Source organism: Mustelus asterias, chromosome 12 (assembly GCF_964213995.1).
Source record: "Mustelus asterias chromosome 12, sMusAst1.hap1.1, whole genome shotgun sequence".
In the NCBI taxonomy this organism is placed as follows: domain Eukaryota; kingdom Metazoa; phylum Chordata; class Chondrichthyes; order Carcharhiniformes; family Triakidae; genus Mustelus; species Mustelus asterias.
The window spans coordinates 93,494,709-93,513,790 of record NC_135812.1 but is presented as its reverse complement, the minus strand read 5'-3'; the positions used below and the strand labels follow the sequence as shown (position 1 = coordinate 93,513,790).

The 19,082-nt window shown below is 44.0% G+C and overlaps 1 long non-coding RNA gene and 1 other non-coding gene across 2 annotated transcripts in view; one reads left to right on the top strand and one right to left on the bottom strand.

The window, feature by feature from the left end:
- Positions 1 to 8,472: 8,472 nt before the first annotated feature.
- On the top strand, positions 8,473 to 8,662 carry LOC144502121 (U2 spliceosomal RNA). The gene has a single exon (XR_013499267.1). It is a non-coding gene; the product is annotated as a U2 spliceosomal RNA (small nuclear RNA).
- Positions 8,663 to 9,974: 1,312 nt separating this feature from the next.
- Positions 9,975 to 19,082, bottom strand: part of LOC144501976 (uncharacterized) — a 275,383-nt gene continuing 266,275 nt past the window's right edge. Inside the window, exon 3 of the long non-coding RNA XR_013499230.1 lies at positions 9,975 to 10,671. This is a non-coding gene — a long non-coding RNA (uncharacterized LOC144501976). The remainder of the gene's footprint in view (positions 10,672 to 19,082) is intronic.

Here is a 19,082-nt window from a genome sequence, read left to right as displayed (position 1 = left end):
GAGTTAAGAGTCTGAGATAGGTTTCTATAGACATTCAGTGAATTCTAGTTTTCCCCTTCGCTTAATCAAAGGATTTCAACTTTAATTTAAAAAGAAAGCAAATGCAATGTCTATTCGGGAAGAACTGCAATTCTAAAATGACCCTGCGATCATTTTTGCAGCTGAGGTCTTACTTTCAGAACTGCACTCTAACTTTCTGGTGCACAGGTTAACCATATTCCTGAGCTATTCCTCAGAAGCAGTTCTTGATAGTTGTGAATAAAATAAAGCAACAAGTAGCCCTTTCTGTTCCTCCTAGGGTTGAAGTGCAGTTAGACAAAGTGTCAGAGCAGATTGGCATGGACTTGCAAAGCATTCACAGATGGCCAGTCTTCCTTTAATGGTTAATGAATGAATGGCTTTGAATCACCTTCCACGTGCTGATAGACAGCGAGACAGGTGAGCCACTTCCTCCTCCAGTTTCGGAGCAGAGCGGAATCGCTCTATCATCTGCTGTATCAGAATTACAGCCTCTTCAAGAGAAGTCTAGGGAACATTAGAGGGATACAAGATCGGTGTCACTCAGTGGCAGATCTGGGACAGTTACTGTCCGGACAAAGCACTGCAGGTGTTACATTGTTAGGATTAATAATATTCTATTGTCCTGCAGAGGTACGTATACCTCCAGCTCCATCACATTGTTAAACGCTAGATTTCTTAGTTCTAGTGTTACTCTGATTTTTGCTCATTCATACATAAACATCAATTCTTTGCTCAGAGCTTCACCCTTATTTGAGATACTTCTTTGCAATCGTGGTGAAAATACTCCCCACGTTTTCCATTCAAAGTTAGTCAGCAAGGTCTCCCTGATCAGACATGGGTGGCACAGTGGCACAGAGGTTAGCACTGCTGTCTCATAGTCCCAGCGACCCAGGTTCAATTCTGGCCTTGGGTCACTGTCTGTGTGGAGTTTGCACGTTCTCCCCGTATCTGTGGGGGTTTCCTCCGGGTGCTCCGGTTTCCTCCCACACTCCAAAGATGTGCAGGTTAGGTGGATTGGCTATGCTCAATTGCCCCTTAGTGTCCCAAAATTTGTAGGTTAGGAGGATTCGCTGGGTAAATGCATGGGATTACAGGGATAGGATGGGGTTGGGGTTGGGCCAGGGTAAGATGCTCTCTCGGAGATTTGGTGCAGACTTGATGGGCTGAATAGCCTTCCTCTGCACTGTGGGGATTCTACGAAATACTCTCATGCAACCTGGAGCTATCCAAGTGCCTTAACCATGCACCTTGCTTTTGAGTTCAGTAACAAGCTCACTGCTGGTCCAGACTGGCTTTCCTGCTCCCCACATTCTGCCCCAGTGTGCTATTTGGAGTGAGTTCTGAAAGAAAGGTGAATTGTTAGGCCACTGCTTGAGTACTGTGCGCAGTTCATGATATAAATAAGACTCTGCCCAACTGGAGATACTTGAACTCGAACTCTATGCATAACAACAGGAAAAGTATTGATTTGCATCCTAAAACTGCAAATTCGAAAGCACCACACAAGTCATCTGCTCTCCCCAATCCCCCTCCACAAGTCATAAATTGTCCTCCCCATCAACTCCGGGGAAAACTGGTTGCTCTGATGCGGGTCCTCGAGTTTTACACAAGATGAGAAGAGTGGACCAATGAAGTGTGAAGGTGCAATGTTTCTCTGTAAGGTCCACATGTGGTTTCTCCAGAATCGGTTAAGCTTACTGAAGTCGCTACAGTACTATGCTATTAAAAAATAGCCCACTCAAGATGAATGTTAACATCCAGGCTGAAACAAGATAAATTTCTACAAATACTCCCTCCACTCTTCTGTCAATGTATCATTAATGTTGACACTTCAGCCAGAGCTGTGCTGATTCCTCTCAATGGGATAAAAGCAGAATACCGCGCATGCTGGAATCTGAAACAAAAACAGAAAAAGCTGGAAAATCTCAGCAGGTCTGACAGCATCTGTGGAGAGAGAATAGAGGCAATGTTTCGAGTCGGGATGACCCTTTGTCAAAGCTCCTCGCAAGGGGATAGTTGGCAAAAAGGGTGGGACAACGAAAACAAGGATTCAAGTGATCAATTTATTAATTTCCTCTCCCGGGTTTGTGATTCCTGGTTTAACAAACTGTATAATCGCTTCATTCACATACTCCCCGATTTCGGTCCGTGAGATGACCCACAACAGCTGGTTTCCAATTATTTGAGCCATAAGAGTGATCTGCCACACATCTGCCATCCCTTACCTTATTGAATAGATATTCATGCTACTTAAATCTATCTTTTGTACATCAGATACATGACATTGTAGCAAGAGAACTTGTTGCTCCATCTGTAAATACATTACATTGCTATCAAACACTTTAGCAATCTTTCCAAGCGCATGCAAAAAGGCAGAGAATGTCAAGCCTCAAGGAATTCATCAGCTTTATTCAAAAGCGGAAGAAAATATTTTAAACATCACCCTTGGGAAATCTTCAGCATCTCCAACGTAATGTCTAGAAGATAGTCAAGTAAATAGAAGAAAAGAAACAGCAGACAAAAGTTTTGGATTCAGTGGGTGGATTTGATTTAGGATCTCTGTTGGGGATTGAATGGGATGGGGGTGAGAGTGGCTGAAGACAAAAAGGCTGAAAATATTTGGTGGCTTGGAGTCATGCACGCTTTACAGCACAAATGAGCAAAGGCAGCATGGTGGTTAGCAAAGCTGCCTCACAGCGCCAGGGACCCGAGTCCAATTCTGGCCTCGGGTTACTGTCTGTGTGGAGTTTGCACGTTCTCCCCCCGTGTCTGCGTGGGTTTCCTTTGGGTGCTCCGGTTTCCTCCAACAGTTCAAAGATGTACAGGTTAGGTCGATTGGCCATGCTGAATTGCCCCTTAGTATTCCCAAGCTGTGTAGGTTAGACGGATTAGCCATGGGAAGGGCAGAATGGTGGTTGTGGGTAACCTACTCTGTCAGAGAGTCAGTGCGGACTTGATGGGCTGAATGGACTCCCTCTGCACTGTACGGGATTCTATGAAAGTCACGGCAGTGTGAGGGGCCAGAAAATGATTGCACTTATTATTATCCGCAATGAAATGCAAATGCTTCTAGGCTACTTCAAAATTGGTGGAATTATTAGACTTCAAGTGGGCAGAAATATTAGTTTTCCCTTTATTTACATATTATCATCAGTTTAAGTTTATTTATTAGTGTCACAAGTAGGCTTACATTAACACTGCAATGAAATTGAAAATCCTCTAATCTCCACACTCTGGTGCCTGTTCAGGTACATTGAGGGAGAATTTAGCATGGCCAATGTACCTAACCAACATGTCTTTCGGACTGCGGGAGGAAACCGGAGCACCCGGAGGAAACCCACGCAGACACGGGGAGAATGTGCAGACTCCGCACTGACTCTCTGACAGAGACAGCTGGGAATCAAATGCGGATCCCTGGCGCTGTGAAGCAGCAGTGATAACCACTGTGCCGCCATGCTGCCCTCAAGACAGAGCACCAATGCATTTGTATCCAGGCACCGGTGTGTGTGTGTGTGTGATTATTACAGAATGAAGTCCACACTAACAACACAACATGACTTTGCTGGATTATGTACAACTATCCCTTATTTAGCACTCTGAATGTGTTCCTAAAAAGAACAGGTGCTAAATGAAACCATGCCAAATAAAAATCACTTTCCCATAAGGAAACATGTAATAAAGGTAGCTTATGTATCTGACTTGTAAACTTACATTAACGATCTATTGGCTGCCTTGATTGGGAGCATCTTGAGTTTATTTTTACCAATGTCAGCCCTGGTGTCAATAATTCTTTTAATATTTATGGGTTGTTACAAAAAGTAGAGATGCAGCTTAGCCAACAACCTGTCAAATATCTATTGTAAAACTCCTGACTGGCTTAATTATGACTCCATGCCAGTTGAGAACTTGCCCCACCTCATGATTTACCTAGAATAATCTAATTGTGTTACAGTGCAGACTACCTGATGGGGAAACAAGAAATGTACAGAACCTTTGCCAAAAGATTTAAAATCTCTTGAAATTTAATTTGTGCTATGCAATTAGTCACGTCAGCCTATGACTGTTGTTTATTTTGGTAACGGAACATTGTCAATTAACTTTTTTTTTTAAAAATGAGTAACTGGATGCAACAATCCATTATAAAAACCATCCAAGTTTCAAGGTAAATTAACATAACTGCCTTGTTTAATAATGGGATACAAGGCAAAATAAAGACTAGTGCATTCATTACATTTGTCATTATGTGAGGTGAATTGTAAAACCATTGCTACAGAAGTGCTTAATACTCATTTCAATCTATCAACTGTATGAGTCTGTAACAGTGCAACATATGAAATGTACTGCAGATTCCATACAGCTTGGTTTATTAATCAAATCAATTCTTTTTAATATAATATTTCCATTGATTGGAGTTCACTTGAATCAGTAAAACCATTATAATTATTTATGTAAAATAAAAACTGATGCAAGTGAAACTAATGAATAGAAAAGCACAGATTAGAAAGCACCGGAAAACTCCAACCATTATCTGCAAAAGGATTCACACTGTTCTAATACAATGGGCAAAATCTTACCAAAAAAATGGCAGAGTTTTGTTTCCGGTGAGAAAACCGGCGTGTTTCTCTCCAGATCTTACACCTAAGAAAATCAAGGGGGTGTCTCTCACGCCATCATGCAGGAGGGCGGGGCCTCAACACGCCAGGAAAACTTGGCAGCACAGGGATCAGGGCGCCATCTTTAAAGGGCGCTCCAATCCTAACCCGAGTAAAGCTCCCCTCCAGCCCACCACGGAGGTTTCAGGTGCTCTTCCTTCCCAACCCTTCCGATATCAGCTCCTTCTCCTCCTCCACCAACACTCTGAGCCAGCACCCACCTCCACTCACCCGCCCCCTCCGCCCCCACCAACCGAACAGCCATTGCCGACATCCCTAGCTCCTCCGTTCACTCCCGGCCACCACCACATCTAAATAAATCCCCCCCAACTTCCCCGATGAGGCTCCCACTGGGGCCCGTCCTTTGGCACAGGTTGGCTTTGCCAGGTTGGCATGGACATAGTGTGCCAACCTGTGTCAGGGGGCATTGCCAGGCCACTGTCCACCCGTGTCTCTCTCCGCCGCGGGCTACACTTACCTTTGCGCTCCCGGGTAGACTCCCATGACTGGTTCACATCGGTGTGAACTTGATGTAAACCACGTTGATGTACTGTCACATCAGCGCAGTGTCAATATCGGCGAGGGGGTGGGTTAATTATATTAAAATCTATTCAAATCCATGGGCGCAAATCTGATGACATCGCCTGTGAGGCTGAGGAAGATTCAAAATCGCCAGCGAGATCTGCATCTTCTGGATCTTGATCCCCTGCCCGCATTTTATTGGATGACGGTGCCTGCTAAGAGTTTTAGTTCCAAGTTTAGTGCGAAGTGATGCATTTTGGTAGAAATAATGTAGGGAGGAGCTATACGATAAATGGCAGAACCATAAAGGGTGTAGATACGCAGAGGGACCTGGGTGTGCAAGTCCACAGATCCTTGAAGGTGACGTCACAGGTGGAGAAGGTGGTGAAGAAGGCATATGGCATGCTTGCCTTTTTAGGATGGGGCATAGAGTATAAAAGTTGGGGTCTGATGTTGCAGATGTATAGAACGTTGGTTCGGCCGCATTTGGAATACTGCGTCCAGTTCTGGTCGCCACACTACCAGAAGGACGTGGAGGCTTTGGAGAGAGTACAGAGGAGGTTTACCAGGATGTTGCCTGGTATGGAGGGGCTTAGTTATGAGGAGAGATTCGGTAAACTGGGGTTGTTCTCCCTGGAAAGATGGAGGATGAGGGGAGACTTAATAGAGGTGTATAAAATTATGAAAGGCATAGATAGGGTGAACGGTGGGAAGCTTTTCCCCAGGTCGGTGGTGACGTTCACGAGGGGTCATAGGTTCAAGGTGAAGGGGGGGAGGTTTAACACAGATATCAGAAGGACATATTTTACACAGAGGGTGGTGGGGGCCTGGAATGCGCTGCCAGGCAAGGTGGTGGAGGCGGACACACTGGGAACGTTTAAGACTTATCTAGATAGCCACATGAATGGAGTGGGAATGGAGGGATACAAAAGAATGGTCTAGTTTGGACCAGGGAGCGGCACGGGCTTGGAGGGCCGAAGGGCCTGTTCCTGTGCTGTATTGTTCTTTGTTCTTTACTGGACAGCAGATCTCCACAGAGTTTCCAATTAAGAGATACATATTTTCCTAAATGATTTTAAATGTTGTTTCAAATTGAAATGATTTCCCAGATTATAGGCTTGAGACAGATTTTCCTGATTCTAGAGCCTGTCGTACTGTTTGGTCATAGTGGACAAACAGAAATGAACACATTGAGAGTGGACCTTGCCCTATTTTCTGTTCATTATTTTAGGTAAATGGCAACTCGGGAAAGTTTCCATAGGGTCATTTGCTCCTCCACGCCCAATGTCCTTCATCTGCTGCACCCAAAGCAATTCGATAGCCCTGTATACATCAACAGCAACATCTGTCCAAATTGATTCTTACCTTGCTGAACTCTGCTGCAAGTCTGAATTCATCCAGTGGACTTTTCTGTTGCATTTAAAGATAGGAACTTGCATTTATGTAGTGCCTGTCACAGCATTGATGTGGAGATGCCGAAGTTGGACTGGGGTGAGCACCGTAAGAAGTCTCACAACACTAGGTTAAAGGCCAACAGGTTTATTTGGTATCACAGGCTTTCGGAGTGCTGCTCCTTTGTCAGGTCACCTGATGAAGGAACAGCGCTCTGAAAGCCAAATAAACCTGTGGAACTTTAACCTGGTGTTTCACTGCATTGACAGCACAGTCCAAAGTAACTCTGCGAATTAACTACTTTAGAATTGTAGTTACTGTTGAAATGAAGGAAAACATAATGGCCAAGTATACACAGAAAATTCCCACAAACAGCAAATGAACAAATGAGCAGATAATCTGTGTTTAAGCGACTTTGGTTGAAGAATATCTTTTGGCCAAAACACCAGACGAACTCTTTGCTTTTCAAACTTGTGCCATAGGATATTTTTTTCATTCAGGGAAGGCAATGGCCTAATGTTATTATCACTAGACTATTCATCCAGAAACTCAGCTAATGTCCTAGTGACGCGGGTTCGAATCCCGCCACAGCAGTTGGTAGAATTGGAATTCAATAAAAAATATCTGGAATTAAGAGTCTACTAATGACCATGAAACCATTGTTGAAAAAACCTATCTGGTTCACTAATACCCTTTTGGAAAGGAAGTCTGCCGTCCTTACCTGGCCTGGCCTACATGTGACTCCAGAGCCACAGCAATGTTGTTGATTCTCAACTGCCCTCCAAGGGCAACTAGGGATGGGCAATAAATGCTGGCCAGCCAGCAATGCCCACGAATGAATAAAAAGAAACTGATATTAGCAAGCTGATGGGGTCTCAGACCTGCGCAGTTCTCCTTCTGAACTGAAATGCCAATCTATAGTATGGGCTCAAATCTTGCGTGGGGCTTGAACCCACTACTTTCAGGCTCTGGAAGCATCAATGCCACTGCCCAGCCAAGGCTGACTCTCTACTGCCCAGTCAAGTTACAACTCATTAGTGGGCTGTTAAGTTTTCTCCATTTCTAAACTTTTCACCCCGGAGTCTTTCTTGCTCAATACAAAACTAATACGTTCACCGTTATTATTGTGCAAGATATGATTTTTCAAATTGAACACTTTTGGAAGGGTAGTGAGTGCAGAGAGCAGGTAGATCACGTGCTTTGTGCCTGCTGTAATTTGCTCTCGTGGCAGAAGGTTGGGTGCACTCAAAACAGCAACATGGAAAACCCTCTTTTCATTTCCATGTTCTTTGTAACAAAATCATTAGACTCCACATGATTCCTTCCACAAGGAATAAGATGGATCCCTCCTGACAGTAAGAAGTTTAACAACACCAGGTTAAAGTCCAACAGGTTTATTTGGAGTTTGACTTTTGGAGTTGGACATTAACCTGGTGTTGTTAAACTTCTTACTGTGTTTATCCCAGTCCAACGCTGGCATCTTCACATCCCTCCTGACAGGCAGGGGGTTCAACCTACAAGCATGGTGTGTTGGGAATGTTAGGTGTAGCACAACTAAGCAAGCCTCAACTCTGACAAAAGATAAGACATATAACATGCAAGAGGAAGCCAGGGAAGAGAATTTGCTTAATATGTTTTTTTTCATTATGCAAAGTTTTGGATTTATTTTACATTGTTAAAATAAATTGTAAACAGGAAATAAAAATGAAAAGCATACAGAGAATTGTTTTATTGGCATACAGGTATTAAATAAAAGAACAGATTGCTCCTGTAGTTGAACAAAACACATACGTGCAGCTAAATGTTGCTATGGTGATTGTTAACTGCTTCTTTATCAAAACGTTAGCCCTCTTTAGTGACTGAAATTTTGTTTTTTTTATAGTATATCGCTTCTCGGCCTTTTGGCTAAGATCAAGCATAGTATCAACATGCTGTACTTGGTTGAAGTCATGAGATTACACTGAGGCTTCAGTTGAAGCAATTTTTTAAAGCAGCATCTCGGCCTTTTGGCTAAGATGCAAATGAGATCAAGCCTTGGAGGAGATGCAATGCCTACTCCAATCAGCTTGGAGCATGTAGATCAAGCCCAAGACAGGAAGTGAGAGCCCTGTCTTGTCAGCTTGGATCGGGAATGTCTCACTTGCTGAGACTCTGAATTGGACTTTGATTTGGATTGAATTGGATATATAAACAAAAACAAAATTTGGTTGATGTCAGGGCATCACTCAAATGGAACGACGTACGAACTGAAAGATTATTAAATCTTTATCTATTCCTATCGATATAAAATCACCCAAAGCCTATTTTAAATACAATCTATTGGCAGCACGTCATTGTATGGTGCCAGATCATTGTCGGAAGAAGATTCCTTCCTCTGATGTGGTCACAACCTGAGATATTGTCCAATATTAATGTTCCTTTATAGAATAGCCTTGGCATAATGCACGGGACAAATAATTGACAGGTCTATCCTCAATCTAGATTTCTATTTAAATGAACTCACCTATTTGAAGGAGTCTTCGACAAGACAACTGTCATTGCACTTCACCAAGTCATTCTGTATACAAATGCTTCAAGACAACATGCTTCAAACTTTGTGCAAATGCAGATATTAGTATGAAGAAAGTAGCCTTCTAACGCAACAAAAAGCTCTTTACTATAGGTCGTTTCAAAAACTCTAAATTGGGGAACCCAAGAGTTTCAAGTAGATGGTAATTTAATACAGTGGCTAGAGTAGGCTAATCATGAATTATATGTATGATAGACAAAGTGACAAGAGACAATGTTGAGCATAATTCAGACACACATGAACATTTATTTCATGTAAAGTTTAAAGTTTATTTATTTTTTAGTCACAAGTAGGCTCACATTAACACTGCAATGAAGTTACTGTGAAATGCCCCGAGTCGCCACTCTCCGGCGCCTCTTCAGGCCAATGCATCTAACCAGCACATCTTTCAGACTGTGGGAGGAAACCGGAGCACCCGAAGGAAACCCACGCAGACACGGGGAGAACGTGCAAACTCCACACAGACAGTCACCCAAGCCAAGAATCAAACCCGAGTCTCTGGCGCTGTGAGGCAGCAGCGCTAACCACTGTGCCACCGTGTCGAAAGCATAAACAAATATACAAAGCTAGTTAGTTCTATTTCATAGGGCATCTTTTTTTTTTAAGATCAGTGAACCCGTGGGCAGCACGGTGGCACAATGGTGCTGCTGCCTCACAGAGCCAGGGACCTGGGTTCGATTCTCAGCTTGGGTCACTGTCTGTGCGGAGTCTGCATGTTCTCTCTGTGTCTGTGTTGGTTTCCTCCGGGTGCTCTGGTTTCCTCCCACAGTCCAAAGATGTGCGGGTTAGGTGGATTGGCAATAACAAATTAGGCTCAAAGTTTTGTGAAACTGCGCAGATGGAGGTCAAAATGAAGAGGTGTTGAAATGGTGTGATTCTATGATTTCTTCTATCTGTGAACCCCTATTCACCGGATTAAAATGACAACGGGACAATCTCAAAAGTTGTAAATGGGGCTTCCACAACCAGAAAGAATTTACAATCCAATGCCCTCATCATGCTGGTAAATATTGCCCATTTATTTCCACACAAAATATTTCAGACACAACTAAATGACACACATACAGAATTTTTAAGCACTGGAAGAATTACATGAAACAATTGTAAAAGTTTGAATTGTGGAAATCCATTCAGAAGGTCCCTCACTGAGATTTATCTGCATCTCACATCTTTAGTCCAACTGGCAGTTTCTCTCATATTCTCAGCAACCTTGTTTTCTTGCAGCTTATTTTCGGAACTCCATTGGAAATGGTGTCCAATGCCAAATTAGGCTCAAAGTTTTGTGAAACTGCGCAGATGGAGGTCAAAATGAAGAGGTGTTGAAATGGTGGGCTGGTTTTTGACGTTGTCATGGTGTCCTGTTTGGATTTGTCGGAGTGCAGATAGAGTTTCAACCTTCAGTGCTAAGCGGATGTTGTTGACGGTGTCACATTTGACAGCTTAAAGCTCCAACACTGAGGTGAGGGAGGAGCAGTCTTTTGATCATCAGGTAGTGGGTGGTAATACGTGGAATGACTAGTGTAAAAGATAAAATAAAATTGTATGTCAGTCACATTTCTGGAATGATCAGATACAGTAAACATTTTTTTTAAAACATTGCTTTTGCTTGGCCTACCTGGGCGAGACCCCTAAACTTGAAAATAAATGGAATATTTTTCATAAAATTAGTTCAGACCTCATGCAAATCTGTAAAACTGTTGCTTTCCAATTTTCTCCCTTGTGGTGCTGAAGTTGACTCATGTTGGAAGATTCTTGCACAAGTGCTGGCAGACCCCGGGCACCTCACCCGAGGGGACTGTCTTCATATATGAGGGAGAATCAGTATGACCTTGAGGACCATCACAGCTGAGTCTCATTCTGAACTCACCCAGCAGCCACACACAAACATACACATGGGCATGGGATCCAAGGGGCTGTTGCCTTGTGGATCCAGAACTGGCTTGCCTGCAGAAGGCAGAGAGTGGCTGTGGAGGGGTCTTTCTCTGCATGGAGGTCAGTGACCAGTGGAGTGCCCCAGGGATCTGTTCTGGGACCCTTGCTGTTTGTCATTTTCATAAATGACCTGGATGAGGAAGTGGAGGGATGGGTTGGTAAGTTTGCTGACGACACCAAGGTAGGTGGTGTTGTGGATAGTTTGGAGGGATGTCAGAAGTTGCAGCGAGACATAGATAGAATGCAAGACTGGGCGGAGAAGTGGCAGATGGACTTCAACCCGGATAAGTGTGTAGTGATCCATTTTGGCAGATCCAATGGGATGGAGCAGCAGTATAAAATGAAGGGTACCATTCTTAGCAGTGTAGAGGATCAGAAGGACCTTGGGGTCCGGGTCCATAGGACTCTTAAATCGGCCTCGCAGGTGGAGGATGCGGTCAAGAAGGCGTATGGCGTACTAGCCTTCATTAATCGAGGGATTGAGTTTAGGAGTCGGGAGATAATGCTGCAGCTTTATAGGACCCTGGTTAGACCCCACTTGGAGTACTGCGCGCAGTTCTGGTCACCTCATTACAGGAAAGATGTTGAAGCCATTGAAAGGGTGCAGAGGAGATTTACAAGGATGTTGCCTGGATTGGGGGGCATGCCTTATGAGGATAGGTTGAGGGAGCTTGGTCTCTTCTCCCTGGAGAGACGAAGGATGAGAGGTGACCTGATAGAGGTTTACAAGATGTTGAGGGGTCTGGATAGGGTGGACTCTCAGAGGCTATTTCCAAGGGCTGAAATGGTTGCTACGAGAGGACACAGGTTTAAGGTGCTGGGGGGTAGGTACAGGGGGGATGTCAGGGGTAAGTTTTTCACTCAGAGGGTGGTGGGTGAGTGGAATCGGCTGACGTCGGTGGTGGTGGAGGCAAACTCGTTGGGGTCTTTTAAGAGACTTCTGGATGAGTACATGGGATTTAATGGGATTGAGGGCTATAGATAGGCCTAGAGGTGGGGATGTGATCGGCGCAACTTGTGGGCCGAAGGGCCTGTTTGTGCTGTGACTTTCTATGTTCTATGTTCTATCTCTCAGCACAGACTATTGCTAAATAGTGATCGTGAACAACAGCCCTCAGTGATGCATCCCCTCTCTAACCAAGAGAAACTGACCTTTCGTAGTGACCTTTCTGTCAAACTAGTAGAGACCAGAGCTCAACATTTCTGGATCAAGGTAGCTTAGTACCACATTTAATGGTTGTATTGACAAATAAGCCAAGCGCGGACTTTTCTGCAAGATTTAATTGTTATGGAACCTATTTGGCAAATACGACTGTAGAAACTGCCATCTGTCTTTTATTGATTTTGAATGAAACTGACATAATAAATGTATTGTCAGTCAAAAGAAAGATGTTTATCTAATTTTTGCCTCGCATAACCCTTCCAAAATTATGTATATAGATGTTAACAGTGATAAATGAAATTGCACAAGCATCTCCTTAATGGGCAAAACTTATATTTCTAATTTACAGAGCACGCAACAAGACTAATTTTCTCATAAAACAAGGTAATAGCTATTAGAAAAGTATGGTGATGGAGTAAACAGCTCCCCCGGTTTCTCCCCTCCTCTGCTCAGAGTGTTGACTCTTAGTAGTATGTGGTTCCAGAGTGGCCAGTGACCATCAAGTTTGTGCTGCTCAGCTCAGTAACATATCAGGTTATGTTGCAACTTAACAAAGGCTTTGTACAACTGGTGACTCCGTGTTGAGGGGTAAGGTGGGTTGGGGCTGGAGAGGAAAAAGGAGTACAACCTATGAATCAGTACCATGCTTTTAGCCTAGCCCAGTGTACCCATGTGTAGCCTGCATCATGCATTTGAATCATTCTGATTTTCCAAATCACATGATCACTGTCTTAGCTCCAGCATGCAGCAATAGGCTAACAATAAGAATTTACAGCATTACATGGGGTGGCACAGTGGTTAGCATTGCTGGCCTCACAGCGCCAGGGACCCAGATTCAATTCCAGCCTCGGGTCACTGTCTGTGTGGAATTTGCATGTTCTACCCGTGTCTGTGTGGGTTTCCTCCAGGTGCTCCAGTTTCCTCCCACTGGACACAGATGTGCAGGTTTGGTTTAGTGGCCATGCTAAAATTGCCCCTTAGTGTCAGGAAGATTAGCAGCGTAAATATGTGGGGTTACGTGAATAGGGCCTGGGTGGGATTGTCGTCGGTGAAGGCTCGATGGGCCGAACAGTCTCTTTCTGCATTTTAGGTATTCTATGATTCTATGATATTCATACCATCCCAATTCCTGAGTTCTCTCCCCATTTATAAAATAATCTACGCCTCTATTCTTCCTGCCATGGTGCATCACATCTCACACTTTCCCACCGTGTATTCCATCTGCCAATTGCCACTGCACTCTGCCAGTGTAGAACTAGTCCATGTACCATTCTTCACTCCTACTCTTCCATTTTTTTCATTCTTTCATGTGATGTGGGTGTCGCTGGCTGTTGAAGCCGTCCCTAATTGCCCTTGAATTAAGTGGTCATTTCGGAAGGCAGTTACGAATTAACCACATTGCTTTGGGTCTGGAGTCATGTGGAGGCCAGACAAGGGAAAGATGGCAGATTTCCTTCCCTTAAGGACATTAGACGGGCTTTGACAGCAGCTGATGATTGTATCATGGTTAGCACTACGAGAAGTGCCCTATCTTGCCACTGGTATGCACAAGCGCATTCATCCACTATTCCGATGGTCTCCGTGGTAAAGGGTAAAGGGTAAAATCCCTTTTACCTCTATTTTAATTTCTTCACAGCTATTATAGACAGACTTAAGGCACTTGGGCAGCACAGTAGCACAGTGGTTAGCACTGCTGCCTCACAATGCCAGGGCACCAGGTTTGATTCCCAGCTTGGGTCACTCTGTGTGGAGTCTGCATGTTCTCCCCATGTCAGTGTGGGTTTTCTCTGTGTGTTTTGGTTTCCTCCCACAGTCTGAAAGATGTGCTGGTTAGGTGCATTAGCCATGCTAAATTCTCCCTCAGTGGTCTCCGAACAGGCGCCGGAGTGTGGCGACGAGGGAATTTTCACAGTAACTTCATTGCAGGGTTAATGCAAGCTTACTTGTGATACTAATAAATAAACAAACTTGTAGGGCCCTATTTTACCATTTTGATTCTACGTGCTGGGCAGACTTGAAACTGGCAGTGTTTCAGATCCGACTTTTAGACCCGTTCTGGGGCGCCCCTGTACTCAGGCGCATTCTGCTTGCAAAAATGTCAGCGATTCCGAATCGTGCTGCACAAGCCTGTGGGCGGGGCTTAACGCACCCGAAACCCTGCAGCTCTGATCGGCGTCTCCAACTGCACATGCGCAGAAAGAAAATGATAAGAATGCTGCTCCCCTGCCACATTGCTCCCGGGCTGGATAATGCCTGCCTCTGGCCCCCACAAATATTGCCCCATCCCCACAACATTACTGATCCCCTGATCCCCCCCACACCGCCGCCACCCAGACCGATCGTGGGCCCCTCCCCCCCCGATCTCAGGCAGAGTGGCAGCAGATCCCCCCCCCATTCATCCCCTCCCCACCGATCTCAAGCAGAGAGCCGTCGGACACTTGGCACTTCCCTCCTCACTAACCTTCACTGACAGAGCGCCTGAGTCCGACTTTTGTGGAGCATGTGTGTTTTGGGCCGATTGCGGCTGGGCGAATGCGGTGGTAAAGGGGGAAGTTACCGGTAAAGTTGGCCGTGCAACTGATTAAGTCAATTTAAATGCATGCAAATGCATTTAAATGGCCATTGCGCCCATTACAGGCGCGGTCCGAACCGTGGCCATTTTCGGGCCTTGATAAAGGGGGAACCGGCGCAGAGGTGGGCATGGATTGCGCTACTCGCCTCACACCCGACTTTACCAAGTTTTCGTGCCCGAAAATGGGTGCAACGCAATGGTAAAATCGGGCCCATAAAGTCTAATTTTTAAGCATCACTGCCACTCAAAATTAGACTTAAAGGATTGTGTCCCTTACTGTTTGAACCTCTGTTGCAAGACTGTGAATGTAATATTTAAGATGTTTGTAAAACATTGCTGTGGTAGGAGATTCAAAATCCATTCCTTAGAGAGAAACAACTCTCCACCTCGAACAGCTTTGATGTTCCAGCCATTTTTCATCCCTTTGATCCCCAATGTTACTTCTACCAACACTGGAAGAATGCTGATGTCTCTAATATTACATAACTCTTATGGGTCTTGTAGTCAATATTGGTTTCTTCAATGAAGAATTGTCAGATTAAACAAAAGAAACATTTAACAGGAGAATTACTTAGGAGAATTAAGATAATTAATTTGGGGAAACTATGAATTACATGTTTACCCCACCACCATGACAGAACAATAAAACACAAAGAGTTTCAAGATAACCAAATCTACTTATTTTAACAGTTACATTCAATTCGTTTCTGTGCACACATTTCGAAACATCATTAAAAAATGTTGTGCCAGTCACAGACATCCTGCCCATTTTACTCCTTGGTCTCATAAATTTTGGTTCTGCTATTTTGGCAGCATTTTCTACGGGTAAATATGTCAACCGCTCAATTTTGCTGGTCACTTGGATTGGAGGCACTGGCAGTTCTGTGGAGCGAGTTTCTCAAGTCCAACTCCATCATTCTCCTCTATGTAAAATAAACATTTGTTAATTAACTGGCTGGACAAGCCCGCAGGCAATTTAAAAGTATAAGTTTAATGTTCCTGCACTGTTGCGGACTCCACTCTGAACACAGTTTAAATAAAATCGCCTTGATACATCCATGTTGAAATGTAGAAAGCATTAGAAATATCGTTACTTTTTTCATAGAATCTTACAGTGCAGAAGCAGGCCATTCGGCCCATCGAGTCTGCGCCAACTCCAATAGAGCATCTTACCCAGACACTATCCCCGTAACCCCACATTTTTATGCCACCAATCCCCCTAATCTTGGGACACTAAGGGACAATTTAGCATGGCCAATCTACCTAACCCGCACATCTTTCAGACTGCGGTAGGAAACCGGAGCACCCGAAGGAAACCGGGTGCAAACTCCACACAGTCACCCAAGGCTGAAATCGAACCCAGGTCCCTGGCACTGTGAAGCAGCGGTGCTAACCACTGTTGCTACCATGCCACCGCAAAAAAGATCAACATTTTGGAACCTAAATTTTCAAAAAGTGGTTTTGAGAAATATTTTTAATTGTTCTTCTCTATATCAAAAACTGTTGAGACAAAAATGATGCATTTTTGCCAGACCTTGATTTATTTAACTTCCAAGTTGCCAGAACAGCTAGCAACATCCCTATGCACGTGCTGTGGTCGGTAGTAAAGAATTAAATAAGTAACAGAGACAAAAATTATACATTTCTAACATTAAGTAAATGTAGCCATTGCTTTGTAAGCTGAGCCATATATGATTATTCATCTACTAACAGAAGGTGAAGAGATCACAAAGCATTATGCGTTATCTTCCACCAAACAGTAGCTCGCATTCTCTCTTTAACCCCTGTATCTGATGACATTTCCCTAGCTGTTGGACAGGGAGAAATACACTTGGGTTCAAAAGAGAGTGGTTGGAGACACCGAATGCAGGGAGACTATCCAGCTTAATGTACTAGTTTCCTCTTTAATACTCTGACAATGTGGCTAAACCATAATCTATAAGCAGGTTTGAATTATAGGGAGGGGCTGGATAGGCTGGGACTTCTTCCCCCTGAAGCGTAGGAGAATGAGGGGTGACCTCATTGAGGTTTATAAAATCATGAGGGGCATAGATGAGGTGAATGGACAAGGTCTTTTCCCCAGCGAAGGTGAGTCCAAAACTAGAGGGCTTAAGTTTAAAGTGAGGGGGGAAAGACTTAAAAGGGACCTGAGGAGCAACTTTTTCACACAGAGAGTGGTGCGTATATGGAATGAGCCGCCCATTACAACATTTAGAAGACATTTGGACGGGTCCATGGATGGGAAAGGTTTAGAGGGATGTGGGCCAAACGCAGGCAAATGGGACGAGTTCAGTTTAGGAAACCTGGTCAGCATGGACGAGTTGGGCCGAAGGGTCTGCTTCCGTGCTGTATATCTCTATGACTCTGAACTTAACCATTGGACCATTTCCAAAATAATCTACCATTAAAATCCAAGCGAGGCCTCCTCTAGTTGGCACGAAATTATAAGCATTCTTTTTCTTTAGCGCTGTGGACTGGTGCCTACTAACAACCGAGTTGAAACTTCCAGATCTAATCTCACTTAGCACGCTTACCACTTGGGAGAGGAAATTTATAAGCCATTAGCCAGGAAAGGACCCAAATTTCAGAGTTCCCACCCACTGCAGCACCCAGAGCCCCCGACACAGCTCCAGCTCAACACTCAGGCTGCGCTTGATCCAACTCCTGCCATCCTGGATCTTGCCCAGTTGGCAGTTTTCGCGTCCAGCAACGATGTAACCCTTGAATTATAGTTTGCAAACCAGATTTTTGGCTTTCGAAAGGTAAACCAAAACTATATCAGTTTATATAAACTGCGTTCGCAAGCCAAAAAAATCCTGATGCCATAGAGGCTTCAAGAGGGACAAATCAATCAGACATTTCTGGCTCATAATTTTCACCATTAAGCAATCCATGAATTATTATGTCATGAACAAACCTTCAGGCAAACAAACATATCAGTTTGAGGTTATGAAGCGCAGAAAATAAGCTTATTGAGAATATCGTTTATCACATATTCCTTTAGTTAGGCTTTAATGCTTTTCATATGCTTCATCCAGCACTGAAATAAACATTAGAAAAATGTATTTTATTAAGCAGTGTGTAGAGGATGGCTGGCATGAGGTCACATAGTTCCACTGTGCGGCCTTTAACCTATGCAGGATATGAGCCCAGGTCCAGCATGCTGAGAGTTTGCTGGCTATTTGGCATGAATATCCTGCCTGCCGCACAGAATAACACATCTAGAAAGGAGTTCTACAGGTTCTGAGTTTATGATACCACCCACTCTGCCACCACAATGCTCTGACATTTGAACTGATCCTACAGGATTTTAGTGGCGGGGTAAAAGCCCAAAGTCACCGCTGCAGGAATTGCAACTTGTTGAAAATGGGTGTTGTTCTTTGAAAAGAAAAATACAAATCTAACTTTCGACAAGCATATGTGACAGAATACTTTGGCAAGGAGCATATCAATCCAACACAGAGCTGTCAGATCCAACTCTCGTAACCAAATCATTACAGCAGCTTCCAAAACAAAAAACAGGCACTTTTTTCTGCTTGCAAAACTTGCACTTATTACTGTACATGTGTTCTTACATAAAAACGGAGGGTGGATCCAAAAAAGTTTCTATTAAATGGCAGCCATTTAATTTGTCATAACAGGAAAATAGAAGCGCCTTGAGAAACTAACGAGTGCAAACTGTAACCTGCCAAAAACTGAAAATGTCAGAGCATTTCCCCGTTGCGGAGATCTTGCAGGCTGGCTCTCAGAAAGCTGACAATATGATAACCTCAAACCCGGTGCTGGAACAACAACTGCGGAGTTTATTTTTCAATAGCTACACGTGCAAATAAGAAGTCGATCGCCCCGGCGGCTTTGAAATACTCAAGCTACAGCACACCTGCAAAATGAGTTGGAAACTACTAAGCTGTAAAAACAAACTGCACACCGAAAACTCTCTGGATCTAATCTGCAACTTATCAAGAAAGACCACACCAAAAGCTGAGGGGACATTAGCTTAGGATGGGGGGGGGGGGGGGGGGGGGGTCGGGTGCAGACAGAAACAGATGGAGTTTACTGTTCCCACAGGGAAAGACAGTCCAGGAGAACTTCCCAACAATCAAATGGAAGCCATATGATGCAAAGGCACACACTGCCGTCGGAGTAATAGGAATTCTCTGACGAGGCTTTGGAAAACTGCCGGAGGATGGAAAGTTTTTGAGTTTTGAGAAACTTAAATGGGATGCAATGGATTAAACCATATTCATCGAGGACATTAGA